Source organism: Callospermophilus lateralis, chromosome 5, assembly GCF_048772815.1.
Source record: "Callospermophilus lateralis isolate mCalLat2 chromosome 5, mCalLat2.hap1, whole genome shotgun sequence".
Taxonomy (NCBI): domain Eukaryota; kingdom Metazoa; phylum Chordata; class Mammalia; order Rodentia; family Sciuridae; genus Callospermophilus; species Callospermophilus lateralis.
This window is the reverse complement of record NC_135309.1, coordinates 89,554,928-89,570,423: the sequence shown is the minus strand read 5'-3', so window position 1 is coordinate 89,570,423 and position 15,496 is coordinate 89,554,928. Positions and strand designations below refer to the sequence as shown.

The following is a 15,496-nucleotide window of genomic DNA, read 5'->3' as shown; positions in this document are numbered from 1 at the left end:
AACACACAGTACAGTAAAAGGCAGGGGTAGGAGGTGAGAACCATTATACACAACATCAGATAAACACTGTTCAAGGTTATAAATGGTCTATAAGGTTAATTTCCTCAAATTTCAATGGTGGGGTTAGCTGGTTTTCAGTATTATCAGGTTTTCTCTCTTTTCTTCTTTTTACCTTTATGACATTTTTTGTGATCTTACAGTTTAATTGTATATTTGGTGTGTATGTGTGTAAATCCTCTCAAATCCTTTTGAGATGTATCAGGATGTAGTTTTTAAAAAACTAGTAAAAATCAGGTATGGTGGAGCAAGCCTGGAATGCCAGTAGCTTGGGAGGCTGAGGCAGAAGGATCATAAATTCAGTCAGCCTCAGCAATTTAGTGAGGCCCTGAGCAAGTTAGTGAGACCCTATCTCAAAATTAAAAAAGAAAAGGGCTAGGGATGTGGCTCAGCAGTTAAGTGCCCCTGAGTCCAATACCTGGTACAAAAAAACCAAAATTCTTTGATACAGAAAGATTTTAATACACAAATCCTAGTTATAGTAATCTTACTGTTATATAAAATCACCTCTCAAACAAATGGGTTATTCAGAAGAAGGCTTGGAGTGATCTGGAGGGGTGGACAAGGGTCAGGATTTTTCCTAATTTGAAGAGATGATGACTTGGCAATTTCCTTACAGTCATGTCACTTAGCCTCCTGCTCTTTTTATTCCAGCTGAGGGATAAAGAATTAAGCCAGGACTGGGAAGAGAGGGCATCTGTGAAGATGGAGCACCTTCCTTGTAAGGAGTTGAGTACAAGTAGTTCCAGGGATACAGGGTGGGAAAATGAGGCCCATCTAGGCAATGAGGGACCCAGATGGTTAAAAAGATGTCTAATCCCAGGGATTAAGGTCAAAGATGAGATGTCACTCAGTAGCTCCAAAGCACAATCCGGTGAGTATAACCCAGATGTTTCTATTTTAAAAAGTTAAGTCAGGGGGCTGGAGTTGTGGCTCAGCGGTAGAGCACTCACCTAGCACGTGCAAGGCGCTGGGTTCGATCCTCAGCACCACATAACAATAAATAAAATAAAGGCATTGTGTCCAACTACAACTAAAAAAATATTTAAAAAAAAAGTTAAGTCAGGGAAAATCTTCTGTTCGGACCTAATGGAATATGGTTGCTCTACTCATAACACTTAGGACACCAAATGTGTGGGTTTTCTACACCAAGAATTTCTCCTATTCGCTTCAGATACTAACCACACATCAATGATTCAGTTCAATTCTAACTTTCCAGATTTATGGCATACCCACAGGTTAGAGTTCAATCCCACAAGACTGCCCCCCACTTTAGATGGCATTGCAAACAGCGTATCATAGATGCTTCTGTACAGTTTGGCTCTATGACCCATTCCCCTCCTCTGGTTCAAAAATTTGCTGTGACTGCTCACAGAACTCAGGGAAACACGAATACTAGTTTATTACAGGGGATTTTATAAAGGATATAAATAAACAGTCAGATGAACAGGTATGCAGGGCAAGATCCAGAAGGGTCCAGAATGTTTTGGACCCATGGAGTTTGGGATATGTCACGCTGTTTGGCTAGTGGATACATTTTCCAACCCCAAATGATCTCCTAATCTCTTTGTTTGTATGCTAATGGAACTTATATAAGTTCCATTCTGTAGGTATGGTTAATTAACTGGTGTTTGCCTTAACCTCCTTAACCTCCAGCCCCACTCTATCCCTGGGAATGGGGCTGAAAGATCTACCCTTTCAATCACATGGTGGATTCCTCTGGCAACCAGCCCCCATCCACCAAGTGTCCTCAGCATAGACTCAGGTATGGTTAGAAATGGTTTGATGTTAATGACAAAAGATGTTTTCTCACTCTTATTTCTTTAGGAAATTTCTATTGTTTTATTTAGAAGCTGTTTCGGGAACTGGGAAAAGGACCAAATATATATTTCTTATTATATCATAAGAAAGGATAAGAAGCAAAACTGTTAAGATGAACAAGTACTGACAGGAATAAAGATCATGTGTTCTGGGCTGGGGCTATAGCTCAGTGGCAGAGTGCTGGCCTAATATGCATGAAGCACTGGGTTCAATCCTTAGCACCACATAAAAATAAACAAATAAAGTAAAGGCATTCTGTCCATCTACAACAAACAAACAAACAAACAAATAAAAAAATAAATAAAATCATGTGTTCAAAGGGACCAAATTATTTGTATGGTTTTAAATTTCTTTTATCCTGAATTTCAGGCTTAGGGATGTAGCTCAGTAGTAGAGCACTTGAATAGCAGCATGAGGGCCTGGGTTCAATCCCCAGCACCACAAAATAAAAACAAACAACAACAAAGAAGCAGCATCTAGGAAGACTGAGGCAGGAGGATCACTTGAACTCAGGAGTTTGAGACCAGCCTGGATAGGGTTAACACAGTGAGATTCTGTCAAAATAATAATAATATAATAATAATAATAATAATAATAATAATAACAACAACAACAACAACAACAACAACAATAATAATATAGTTATTGAGATTTTTATTTTATTTTCTTTTTTAAAGAAAGAGTGAGAGAGAGAGGGAGAGAGAGAATTTTTTTAATATTTATTTTTTAGTACTTGACGGACACAACATCTTTGTACGTGGTGCTGAGGATCAAACCCGGGCCGCACGAGAGCGCTACCACTTGAGCCACATCCCCAGCCTGAGATTTTTATGATAAGCATTTTCCATGGATAATTTTCTATTTATATCATTTAGTTTAGTAAAAACTTCTTTTATACAAAAAGAAAAACTGAATTGTATGCTAAATGTTCTGAGAGGTAAGTATGGGGAAAGTCAGTGGGAATATAGCAGTTTCCTGACCCTCACCTTATGTTTGAAAGTTACATTTGAGAACTATATTTTTTTCTAACCATATGATTTATTTTTATTTTTTTTAGTCATACATGACAGCAGAATAAAGTAAAGGCTTTACTTTATATAATACATACATGGAATGTACATACGAGAACTATATTTTTTTCTATACATACAAATTTAAACATATTTGGTTTAATTTATAAAATAGGCATAGAAAGAGATTAACAATAAGTCATAACAAAACAACAATTATAAGAAAAGTTAGGTGAATGTGTTCTCTTTCTCTTTTGAAATATCTTATTGTACTTTTACCTTTTCACTTAAAGCTGCACTTTGCAGCTTCTCTTTGGCATATTTGAATTACCAACATCACTACTCTTTTGGGGCCACTATTAAGAAAAATGGGTCTTATTGAACACGCTGAGATACAGTAACAGATAAGGGTGCTACTGTATATTATTTAATCCAAGACTCTATTGTCTCCTTTAGTGGCAACTACACAAATTGCAGGCATAGTGATCTTGTATGAAAAGAAATAACCAGCCTTGCAAATCAACCTACTAAGCTGCGCTAAACATCCATTTGTGTTGGGAATTGGTTGGTAACCACTTTAAATCAAGAACGGAACATATTATGTTATAATTGTTTATTTCTCTTTCTTTCATTATGTGAGAGCAGGGACTCTATTTGATTTATTTTAAGTTATATAACTAGAACCTAACACTGTATGACACATAGTTGGTTTTCAAGAAAAAATTATTAAATGAAGGAATAACTCTGGTGAGGGGAGAAATAGAAAGGAAGAAAATCCAAGAAAGGAGAAAACTGAATTGTAATTATTTTCCAAGAATCATCCTTGGCATGGGTGATTCCATCTAGAATGGCACATTAAGTAACAAAGAGTGTCTTAATTTCAGTTTTCCCAAATTGTAGACTTATCTTTCCATTGATGGCATGTTTCTTAAAACAATGTTAGATATTTGAATGATACGTTCCTTTTTAGTCTAGGACTAAGACTTTGGAGAAAATATGTGGAATTTCAGTCCAAAATATATTTTAATCACCTAAAATTCATCAAATAAAATAAGTCTATTGCCTCTAGGGAACCCTTGGCATGCAGTACTACTGTCCATTTGATATAGAGTGGGTAATGTAGCACCTTTCTGAAAGTGCCTATTTAATTCATCTGAATTAAGTGGGAATAACTGACAGAAGAGTTTTAACCACAGAGGTAAAGTAACTGTCTGAATTGCAAAGCCAAGAATGAGTCCAGGTTAATGGACATACATTAAGAAAGGCACTGCAAAGATGTGAAGTAGGGGCCTCAAAAAGGATTAAGGATTAGTGCTTTAAAATCGTGATAGCACACAGAAAAAGGCATTAGGAACTTACAGCCATTTTCTAAAGCAACCATTCTCACCCTGAGTGCAAAGGATGCCTTTCAGCTGGAGTGGCTTTTGCCATTGCCTGGTGCCAGAGAGCTGAAGCCTTGGCAGTCAGTTGCACACAGCTTCTTCCCTGCAGGAGTGCCAGCAAGGAGAGGCTTCCAGAGCATGTCTGCACAGGAGACCTGAATGCTTAGGCTCCTTAGGTTCTAAATAAGGAGATTCATTCTGACTAAGAATCCTCCTTAGTCAATCCTTGATGAGTACAGAGATGGCAGCCCTGTTGATTTCATTATGTTATTTAAAAGAGTGTGTTGAAGAAAATGTTAATTGGTCCCCATGACTGATGATATGAATGATATGCATTATATCATAAGAAAAGGTCAATTTTTGCATACCTCGTATTATCATCAATCCCTCTATTTTGTATACTATCAGCTTGACCTCTTAGGCCCTCCCAGAATTTCAGGATACAGTTTCAGACATCAAAGAAAAAAAGTTTAAGAAGGATTATTTTTCAACGACAAGTAAATGAATAAAATAGCTTGATCATTGCCTCTCGGCAAATGCACAAAATTTTTAGACAGTAAATAAATAGAAGGTTGTTTTAAAGTGCAGTCCACCTAGAGAAGTAGTCTGGAGATAAACACAAGAGGAAGAAGGATGGTTGAAAAGGAGAAGAAATCTGGACAGGATATTCTTCAACCCTGTGTCTCCAAGTGTGGTCTGTGGACCAGTGCTGTCCACAGCCCCTGGCAGAAATTCAGTCCCTCTCATTCCCCTAACTGACTGAATCACAATCTGAATGTTGATTCTCAGGTGATTTATGTGTACACTGAGGTTTGAGAGCTTAGTTGGCTCTTGGAGACCAGAGAGGCAGGGATCTGAGAAAACCTGCATTCTATGGGGGTTTTCAAACTTTTCTATATATGAAAAATTGTTAAATAGGCAAGTTCAGGGCCCACATCAAAAAGATTCTGTTTTCATGTGCTTGTGTGTACCTAGAAAATTTGTATTTCTAATAAATTTCCCAGGGCTTCAGATACTTATGGTCACTGACAACACTTTAAGAAACCTCTGCCATGGATATCAAGATCTCACAAAGGAAGGGAAAATCTGTTGAAACAGTAGGCCTTAAAAGCCTTCCTCCTCAGAGTACAGAAATGAAGTCTCCTATTTGAGACAGGAGAAATGGTTGCAGGACTCCACGTCCTGCTCTTTCTAACTTTATGTTCCAGTCACGCTGAGCTCTTTGTGCTTTCCTCAACTCACTGCATGCTTTGCTATCCTGTTTTCTCTGCTCTGGTTTCACAGTCAGAAGGGCCAAATTTGGATCATTGTGTAAGGCATGCACAGTACTAGTTTTGTGACCTCAGGCAAGCGATTCACAATCTCTGACACTTGGATTCCTCATGTGCAAAATAGGCCCTGTAGTACGTGCTTTGTGGGGTTATTGCCACAATTATAAGAGAAATGGCCTGTGTAAATTATGTAGCATATTATACAGCATGTAGCAGACATGGTTTTTTATTCTTTTCAGGCTGAAGAACTACTTTTTTTCCTCTAAAACTTAGTTGTTCTTTGTAGGGTTCCTTGACAATCTCCCCTTGCTGCGCTCTCAGAGTACTTAAAACATGTCTCTCTTTGTGTCTCTTTTGACAGGTTGTTATTAGTTTGTTCTCTCTCTACCAAACTGTGAGCTCATCAAAACAAACGACAAAAGCAAACCCTATTTTATCCCTCTGTAGTTTTAGCATCTCACACAACATAATAATGGCAAGCTGATTATGTGCAAAGCCCCATTCTCAACGCTTAACATATTAGCTCATCTGAATCCTTGGAATATCCCTATGAGGATTCCTGGATGGGGAAACTGAAGTATGGTAAGATCACACTATGAAGTGACAGGCCTTAATTTAAACCCAACAGTTTGGTTCCAGAGTTCAAGGTAGCAGACACTGAATGGAAGCTTGTTAAATTGCTTTGCATAGTGAGTTTTTTTTTTAAAGAGAGAGAGAGAGAGAGAGAGAGAATTTTTTAATATTTATTTTTTTAGTTTTCAGTAGACATAACATCTTTTATTCATTTTTTAAATTTTTTTATGTGGTGCTGAGGATCGAACCCAGCACCCTGCACATGCCAGGCAAGTGTGCTACCACTTGAGCCACATCCCCAGCCCCTGCATAGTGAGTTTTAGCAACTTCAGGAGAGTTCTTTCCTCTCAAAAAAAAAAAAAAAATGGTGTTCTAAAGATGACAAAGGAAGAAGTCAAATCATCGTTCAGTTTTCTGATGTGTCTTATTAACCTGAACAAACATCAAAACAAATCACACATATAAAATGTTTAATGGGTTCCTTCTGAAATGAAACCTTGAAGCTGTTATGATATTGCAAAGATAAGTACTCAGATTACTCCAAAGAGCAAGATTTTTGTAGAACAAGAGTAAATGAATATAGAGATTCTGATTCCTGAAATAGAGATTTTTCTTTTTAGCTTCATTGAGGCATGATTTATATATAATAAATTTCACTCATTTAAGTGTATGGCTTGATGAATTTTGGTAATTATATATAGCTACATAACTTCCAACACAATCATGATATAAATTATTTCACTCTAGAAAGAAAGTACCCCATGCCTTTTGCATTTTCTCTTTTCCTCACTCCTAGTTTGCATAGTGAGTTTTATCAACTTCAGGAGAGGCCTTCCTTCTTTAAAAAAAAAAAAAAAAAAGCAAAAACAAACAAAAAAATCAAAAGGGTGTTCTAAATATAGTGACAGAAAGCCATTGATTTGCTTTCTGTTACTATAGTTTTGTCTTTTTCAGAATGTCCTACAGGTAGAATCATACAGTATGGTAGTCTTTAGAATCTAGATTGTTTTGCTTAATATATACCTTTTGAGATTTATCTGCATTGCTTTTATCCATAGTTTTAAAATTATTAATAAATAGTATTTCATTTTATAGCTACATTTGATTTGTTTATGCATTTATCAGTTGATGGGCATTTGGGTTGTTTCTCATTTTTGATGATTATGAATAGACCTGCTATGAATATTCTTTGTGTGGAAATATGCTTTAATTTCTCTTGGATAAATATCAAGGAGTAGGTTTCCTGAGTTATATGATAAATCTATGTTTGGCTTTACAAGACACTGCCATTCTGTTTTTCCATATGGCTTTACTGTGTTGTATTTCTTCAGTGATGTATTAGAATTCTGGTTGCTTCCATCCTTGACAACACCTGGTGTTGCAAGTCTTTTTAACTTTAGCTATTCTAAAATCACAGTGGTAACTCTGATTTTAATTCACAATTTCTTGATGACTAATGATGTTGAGCATCTTTTCTGAACTCATCAACCATCTGCCTACCCTCTTCTGGGATTGCCTATGCAAACTTTTTGCTCTTAAAAAAATTGGATTCTGTAGCTTCTTATTGAATGGCATAAACATATGAACATATAACAACACTTGATGGTGTATAATAACCCTGGATATAAGCCCTTTATCAAATATATATCTTGCAAATATTTTCTGACCGTCCATGGATTTCATTTTTGTCGTCTTAATTGTGACTTTTGGAGATTAAAAGGGTTATTTATTTATTTATTTAATTCATGTTTTCTTTTTTGTGCTTTTTGTCTTAAGAAATTTTCCCCTAACCCAATGTCACAAAGATTTCTTCTTTAGAAGTTTAATGCTTTTTTACATTTAGGCCTACTCTTTGTTTCAGTTTTATCTTATGTTTGACAAAGAGGTTAAATCCTGCTGTAAGTAGTCCTGCCTTCTAGCTGATGTGCCACATAGCTCATCATGTAACCCTGTGGGATTAAACATGGCCATGTAGAAACTAGTTATAAGAGAGCATGTGGGTGTGAGACTCAGGGAAACCTTTTAGAGCTGGTAGCTATTCAGTTCTCAAGTCCCACAATAAATAGTATTGTTTAAATTAGGCTTGTGATTTTTCATGTGGGATGTGCAAAAAAGAATGTGAAGGAAAAAATTCATAGTAGATGAGGAGCTCAGGTAATTTTCTGAAGTCATTAAACTTTGAGTAGATAGATATATTCAAAACAAAGTTTACTAGATAGAATAAGGAATGGCTATAGTGCCTATTTTTAATTCCAAGTTTTGTTGGATGTTTTAACTAGTACACCGGTAGTATTGTTTTGCTTTTAAAAAACTTTTCTTCCCATTTCTAGGAAGCACAAAGTCCTTATTGGAAGGGCTTCATTTCTTCTTGCTGCAAACCTGATTGAAACAGAGAAGGATTAACCTCAAGAAAAATTCTCAGCTTGAAGTCTTTTTTCCTAGCCTGCCTTTTTCCCATTCCCACATGCTTTGATGCTAAGATAGTCTGCAGTTTCAAAATGCCAACAAAAAAATTCTCTGTATTTGGGCTTTTGGGGATTGTTAATTATTGGTGGCAATGGATGAGTGTTCAGCACCTTGGAACTTTTGCAAGAGAAACTTAATAAGGATACGTTTGCTGTAGTTGGAAAAGTTTTTGATGAACAGCTGACCTTTCAAATGTTTATATGAGTTGAATCTCTGAACTCCTGTTAGGAAGGTCCAAGTTCTAATTCAGACTCAGACACTGAATCTCTTTGTACAGAGAGCTTTTAAATATCTTCAGCTTTAGTTTTCACATTTTGTTTTACAGGTCAACTTCACCTATCAATTAACTGGTTAACATTTATAAAAGTTTTGAGAGGATGAAACATACTCTCTCAGGGCAGTGCCCTATTGTTCCCTTTCATGATTATGGTTTGCTATTCACACAAAGTAAGTGCATTTGCATTGTAGAAAGGAAATGATTCTACAGTTCCCTAACCATGGGATAGAAAAAACATGTTCCTTTTACACAGAGATTGTGAATAAAGCTTCCACTGTTTGGAGGGGAAAATGCAAAAGGAAGCCCAGTTGTCTGGATTAGGTCACTTAAAAATACCTTTAAAAATATTTACATAAATCTCCACTGGCTAACTGATTCTCTGAGCATATTCTGTAAAAATTTTTCTCAATTCCTTTTGGAAATTCACACATACATAATATTTTTTTGTCCATTTTGTCTTACATGAGGCCTCAAGTTCATGGTGCTCAGAAGCCAATCCATACAACTAAAATAACAAGGAAGGTGGAATCTGGAAGAAAGTTGAGCCTGAGAAATTAAGAAGGGACTTCATAGAGCCGGCATGGTGGTGCATGCCCATAATTCAGCAACTCAAGGTGCTGAGGCAGGAGGAGCAAGGGTTTGAGGCCAGCCTGGGCAACAGAGCAAGACTCTGTTTCAAAAAAATAAAAAGGATTTTGAATGTAGCTCAGTGCTAGAACACTTGCCTAGAATGTGTGAGGCCCTGGGTTCAAGTCCCAGTACTGAAAAATGGGGGCCTCCTTTCTAACTATGCACCCCGTCTCCTCACACTGCCCCATTTCACTATAGTATTTCTTCTTTTGAGTCATTGTGGATGTGTTTCATTTAGGTGGGTTCATGTGTTGCGTATCACCTGCCCCAATCAGCCTGGTGGTCTCTCCCTAAACAGTTTCACAAAACTCCCATTATGTTTCTAGACAGTATACAGGGAGCAGCAAGCCAGGACACTTCCATAGCTTCACTGGAAAATGTCATTTTGAAATCACTCCAAAAGTGTTCGTCATTTTGCTTATGGATGGAGTATGAAGGGAATTCTCAGAGAATCATATGTCTTTGATGTAGAACTTCATTTGGTTCCCATGAGGGAAAAGACAGGGTTGTGTTATTAGAGACATGAAAGAAATCAAGGGATACAGGCATCTCTACTGGGGTCTGATCACACCTGGAAGATGGTGATCTCTGCTGCATTCTATACCTGGAAGGTATCTGGAATGGAGATCAGAGGTTACACTTAGGTGTTTTATTTGGCCTGTATTGTGCTCAAAAAAAATTATTATTTTTTAAAGTTTCTGGCTCAGTGTTTAGATATTCAAATGCAAACAAAACCATAAATGATCCTAAACCCCAAAGTTTATAGAAGATTTCACATAAAGATCAGGAATTTCAGTTTCTTTTGAAACCATGGAGGATCTGGCATTCCTGGATCTGCATTTGTAAGTGGCAAAAATCGACTATATTGGAGCAGCAAATACTCTTTTGGACACTCTGAAGCATGTCCCCTGGCACCATGATGTGTAATTTTTGCATACTCTTGTTCTGAAAAGGATGAGTGACTATCATTTTATCTCTATTCCTTTCCAAAGAAAGGAACTATCTTTATAGAGAGAAAAGAATGATTAAGATGAAATATTTTGGCCTTTTTCAGCTGTTTTATAGTCAGAAGTTCACAAGATTATCCTTATATGAACTAATTCACATATATTTCTGGTGCTTTGTCTGAGAGGAAGATGGAGAGCAATGAATGTGTTAATTTTTTTTTTAAAGAGAGAGTGAGAGAGGAGAGAGAGAGAGAGAGAGAGAGAGAGAGAGAGAGAGAGAGAGAATTTTTAATATTTATTTTTTAGTTATCGGTGGACACAACATCTTTGTTTGTATGTGGTGCTGAGGATCGAACCCGGGCCGCACGCATGCCAGGCGAGCGTGCTACCGCTTGAGCCACATCCCCAGCCCGGATGTGTTAATTTTATGTAGGCTTCAAAAGCAAATTAAATGTTTTTTTAAAAACATTTAAAAATTTTTTTTAAAATGGCGTATCTAGAGATTTAGGGCCTTTTTTATATGAAAACTTTGTAAATGTGACTACTTGACTACAAAATAAGCCATTATCCATGGCAGCTTGGCAAATGCCAGGATTATATTCATACCTAGAATGAGGTAAAGTGACATCCAGATACCACCAATACCTCTTTAGTGAAAAAGAATGGGTTAGTTTGTGAAAAAGCCTTTATTCTCTGATAGTTTCCATTTATAATCCTGCCTTATCCACTAGATTACACGCAATTTATAGTGGACACAAGTAGCTCCCTATATTTTCTGGCATTTATTCTTTTCCTTTTCATCATCTGGATTTCTTTTTTGGGTGTTATCTCTCTTCTGTCCAATGTAGTCCTGGGGAAATGGGGATAGTAAATCAAGCCTCTTTGCACTCCTGGAGAAGTACTGGGTTCTTACCCTCTTGTGCTGTGTAAGCCAAGAAAAGGGCAAATGATCTCAGATGGGAAAGCTGAACTTTCCTGGTTAATTGACTCTTGAGGTGAAAGCAATAGTTGAAAGCAATAGTTGAAGTTCATGCATTCCAGGGGTATTGCCTTGATGGTCAGGTATTCCTAGTCTTGTTCTTACCCTATTCCCAAATCTGGTTCTCCATGTTCTCTGTCAATTTCATGAGATTCTCCAATATTCTGCCTTTTATTTTGGTAGAGTGTTTTCTGTTGCATTATAATTCAAGTGCTCTAACTGATCTATCTAAGTTTGGACCCTGTTTCATCACCTCCAAGGCTACCATGTTGGTCCACTCCTCAGAATCTGCACCTGGAATATTGTAGTATCACCATCTAAAATACCATATTATTTTTCTGTTGAGTTCCTTCCTTTCTTCCTTCCTTGCTCCCAGTGTGGGGGATTCAACCCAAGGCCTCATGTATGCTAGGCAAATGCTCCGCCTCTCAGTTACATGTCCAGCCCTTTCTTAGTGATTTTTAAAAGACTGCCTATCTATGCCCACTGCAACATAACTTTCAAAAGGACAGATGGTGATCTCTGCTACAATCTAGCACATGGAATAGTGTATGCCACACTGATTTTTTTGACATATGATGAGGCCTTGGGGGGAGTTATTATTGTTATTGTTAATATATTATCATCTTTGCTTATATCCATATGATCTAGCATGATGCATACTGCAAAATAGGCACATAATACATTTTGGTTTTGTTGTTAAGCCTAGCTACTATGACTGTTAAAGAGGATAGAGCCATCAGGATCTAATCCTTTCATGGTTTCCTTTGGTTAAATGGTCTGTAGTAATCATAGGGACTAACTCCACCCAGTATTTGAGCTTGTGTTCACTTTGTTGTGCGGGGGGGGGGGGGGGGGGAGAATACAAAACCATCAGGACAAAACTTGCTTAAAGAAAGGTTCAGATTAGTTTCAGCAAGTTTACACAGTCAGCGTTTTGGAGGTGAAGCTCTGAGGTTGAATTAAGCCAAGAAATACAATTGATCATGCTAGTCTGCAAATTTCATTTGTAAGTTCAGTTGAAGTGTAAGTGGAAGGGCATCATGTCATTAGTTCTTTTAGAAGCAAAGATTTCCAGGATAGGAAAATATGTGTGAGCTTGCCCAGTTAGTGAGAGATGGGCTGTCAATGAAGTTCCCAGGGACACTCCTTGGGAGAGAAACAAGGACATCACAAGGGACTATTACTAAGCGAGACGTTTTGATCCATCCCTTTATTCTCTTCTCACTGCCTCCCCCATGAGTTAAACCAAATGGAGTGGTATTGTGATGAAAAGATAAAATAATTTTAATCCAAATTTAGTCCATTATTTCAATCAAAAGATTTTTTTTCTTCCTTCTGTAATCAGGCATTCTAATTTTCTTATCCCATTCCAAAATTGTGTCTTTTAGGTTGGCAGGGCTTCAAATGGTTTTAATCATAATTTATAATTATTTAAGCTATTTCAGTGATGAGAATGTCTATGATTATAGGATGCTGTTGAAAAATGAGTTTTCTTTCAAAATATCATTGGTCAGTTTTGATTTAGTTAGAAAAAGAATCACAAATGCAAAAATATAAGTTTTGAGAAAGTACCCTTTTTAGCTTGAAACACTAACTTGTGTTCTTCTCATCAGAAGTAAAAGAAAGATTTTATTATAAACGTGAGAGAATACTGCTAAAGATGAACTACTTGTAACAAGAAGAGAGCTTTTCCTTCAGCAATTTTGAAATGCTGAGATACTTTCATTTTTCTGTTATAACTCAACTCTGGAACCAAGAATTTCTTCCTTGGATTGTGAATTCCCAAACCTTAAGAGCAGAGTCCAAGTTTTTTTTCTGAGACTCTTTTTCTTCTTACTAAAAAATAATAAATGGCACTGGCAATATTTGAGTTAGATAAATCCAGGCTAAGGTGAATTCAACTCGTTCACACCTGCTGTTCAAATCAAAATCACCTGGGGCCCGAGGTTGTTCCCTTGTAACAAAGTGTCTGAGGAAACAAGCAAGGAGCTCCCTTAGTGGAGATAGAGGATTAACTCAGATTTCATGTGCCTGTGACAGTTGATGAAATAAGATAACCACCCAAGACTTCCCGGCAGTTCAGTGTTTTATGGAAGTGGGGTTTGTTTTGCAGGTTGTTAATGAATATTCAGATGACAGAATCAAGTTTTCCATTTTTATTTCACTTTGTATCTATTTCAATAAGTGTTTTTGTATAGATGAGGTAAAATAAAGTACCTGTCCAGCTTGGACAGTGTGATCATTTCCACTACTTATCAGATAATGTGTAGTCTATGGAGCAACTTGGAGGCTCTAGAGAACAGGTACTATTCCTACTAATTTTTGCTTTCCAGAGTCTAGCATAGCGCTCAGGACATGGTAGGAGATCCACACATGCTTAATGTGAGACAGCTCAACTAAAGAGATGATTTTTAAATTGTGATCTAGGTTTTTGATATATACAAATGTCATCAATGATTTTTTTCTCTCTCTCTCTTTCTCTCTCTCTCTCTTTTTCCCAATGTTTAGTTTCTTTTAATGAACCCCAACTCCCTGAGGGGCAGCTAGGTGATGGTAAGAGATGTTCACTTGAAGATCTTGTCCTGATGGAAGGCTTTGCCCACATGCTGGAAGGCCCCCTCCCAGGAAAAGTACTTTTAAACCAGGGTCTGGGTCTCCTCGCTGCCAGGATTCAGTTTCTGCCATGTGTATGCCTCCTAGTCTACCTGCCAATCTAGACTCAGCGGAAAGGCAAGCTCCTGACCTTGGAAGACCCAGACTCCAGAAATGGAGCTGCTATTGTTGGTTCCAAAGAGGATGACACTGCCAAAGGCATTCTTCCTCAGATTTTCCAATCACTGAAACATTCCAGTGATGAGGTTGCAACTCATGAAGGTCTGGGTGAGCTCTTCAGGAAAACAGTACTCAGCGTACCACAAAGACCAACCATCCTTATCAAAATGCTCCCCAAAATATGGCAGGGCCATAGAGAGCATGTCCTCATTGGAGTATTTGTGTTTAAATTCATCCAACACAAAGGTACTCTTAGGCAGGTGAGCAAAGGGGTCCTTGGCCTTGGGCTCAGCAGCCAGTGCTGCTCACATTCATCCATCTCCTCCTCTGGAGCTGAGACAGGTGCCTTTTTTTTCCTCTTTCCAATCGGCCTGGGGCTTTTGCTTCTCTTCCCGCAAATCTCTTTCTTTCCGTGGGGTGTCCTTTTTAGGCTGTCTCTCTGCAAACTTCTTAGCATCAAACTGAGCCATCTTCTCACACAGTTTCACGTCCCCCAAGACAGCCCGTAACTGGAGCTGGTTAATGCAGGTAAGGAACCAGCGACTGGTACTGGGAAAGGCCTGGCGAAAAGAAGGTTCCAAGACCTGTTTATAGAGCCACAACAGGGTGCAGACAACTGTGATGTCAGCCAGTGTCACTCCTTCACCCACAGGAAAAGTCCTCGTCTTCAAGTGAGCATCCAGCAAGCCCAGAATCCGCCTCACCTCCTCCTTTGCATTCTCAGTGGCCTGTTTGTTGTGGTGCATGATGGCCAAGGTAGGGAACACCCAGGTACTGGCTGGGGGCACTATGTCACTATCAGCAAAGCTCACCCACTGCAGTACCTGGGCTGCTTCCTCTGGAGTACTTCCCCGTAGCTCCTCATTGCTCACATAGTAGGCGATGGCATTGCTCTCAAATACACAGAATCCATCGTCACCCTCAAATGCTGGAACCTTGCCAGCAGGAAATTTGCCGAGAAATTCAGGGGTATGGTTGGTTTGGCTAAAGTGGAAATGGGGTGGTGCAGAGAACACACTGACCTGAGCCCCACTGTACTAAGCAGCGATGAGGGCCTTGAAGGCCCTTCAGTTTTCAGTGTATGTGTACAGGGTCCCAGCCGACATGGTGCTTCCACAGATAAAGTGGGTGGGGCTCTCATGCTGCCGAAAAGTAAGCCACCAGGGCTCATCAATGATTTCTTTTTATCTATTTCTTTTCTAAATGATCTCTTTGGCGTGTTCTATTCAAATAAATATGGCATTAGAGGTCCTTAGGGTACATATATGAGGCTTCTTATAATAAGAGTTGCCTAAATTTGAGCAAATT

The 15,496-nt window shown here is 38.2% G+C and overlaps 1 long non-coding RNA gene and 1 pseudogene across 1 annotated transcript in view; one reads left to right on the top strand and one right to left on the bottom strand.

Annotated features, from left to right (window-relative positions):
• LOC143399884 (uncharacterized) overlaps positions 1 to 15,496 on the top strand; it is a 322,203-nt gene that overhangs the window by 125,130 nt on the left and 181,577 nt on the right. The window lies entirely within an intron of this gene.
• On the bottom strand, positions 13,981 to 15,294 carry LOC143399310 (elongation factor 1-gamma pseudogene; annotated as a pseudogene).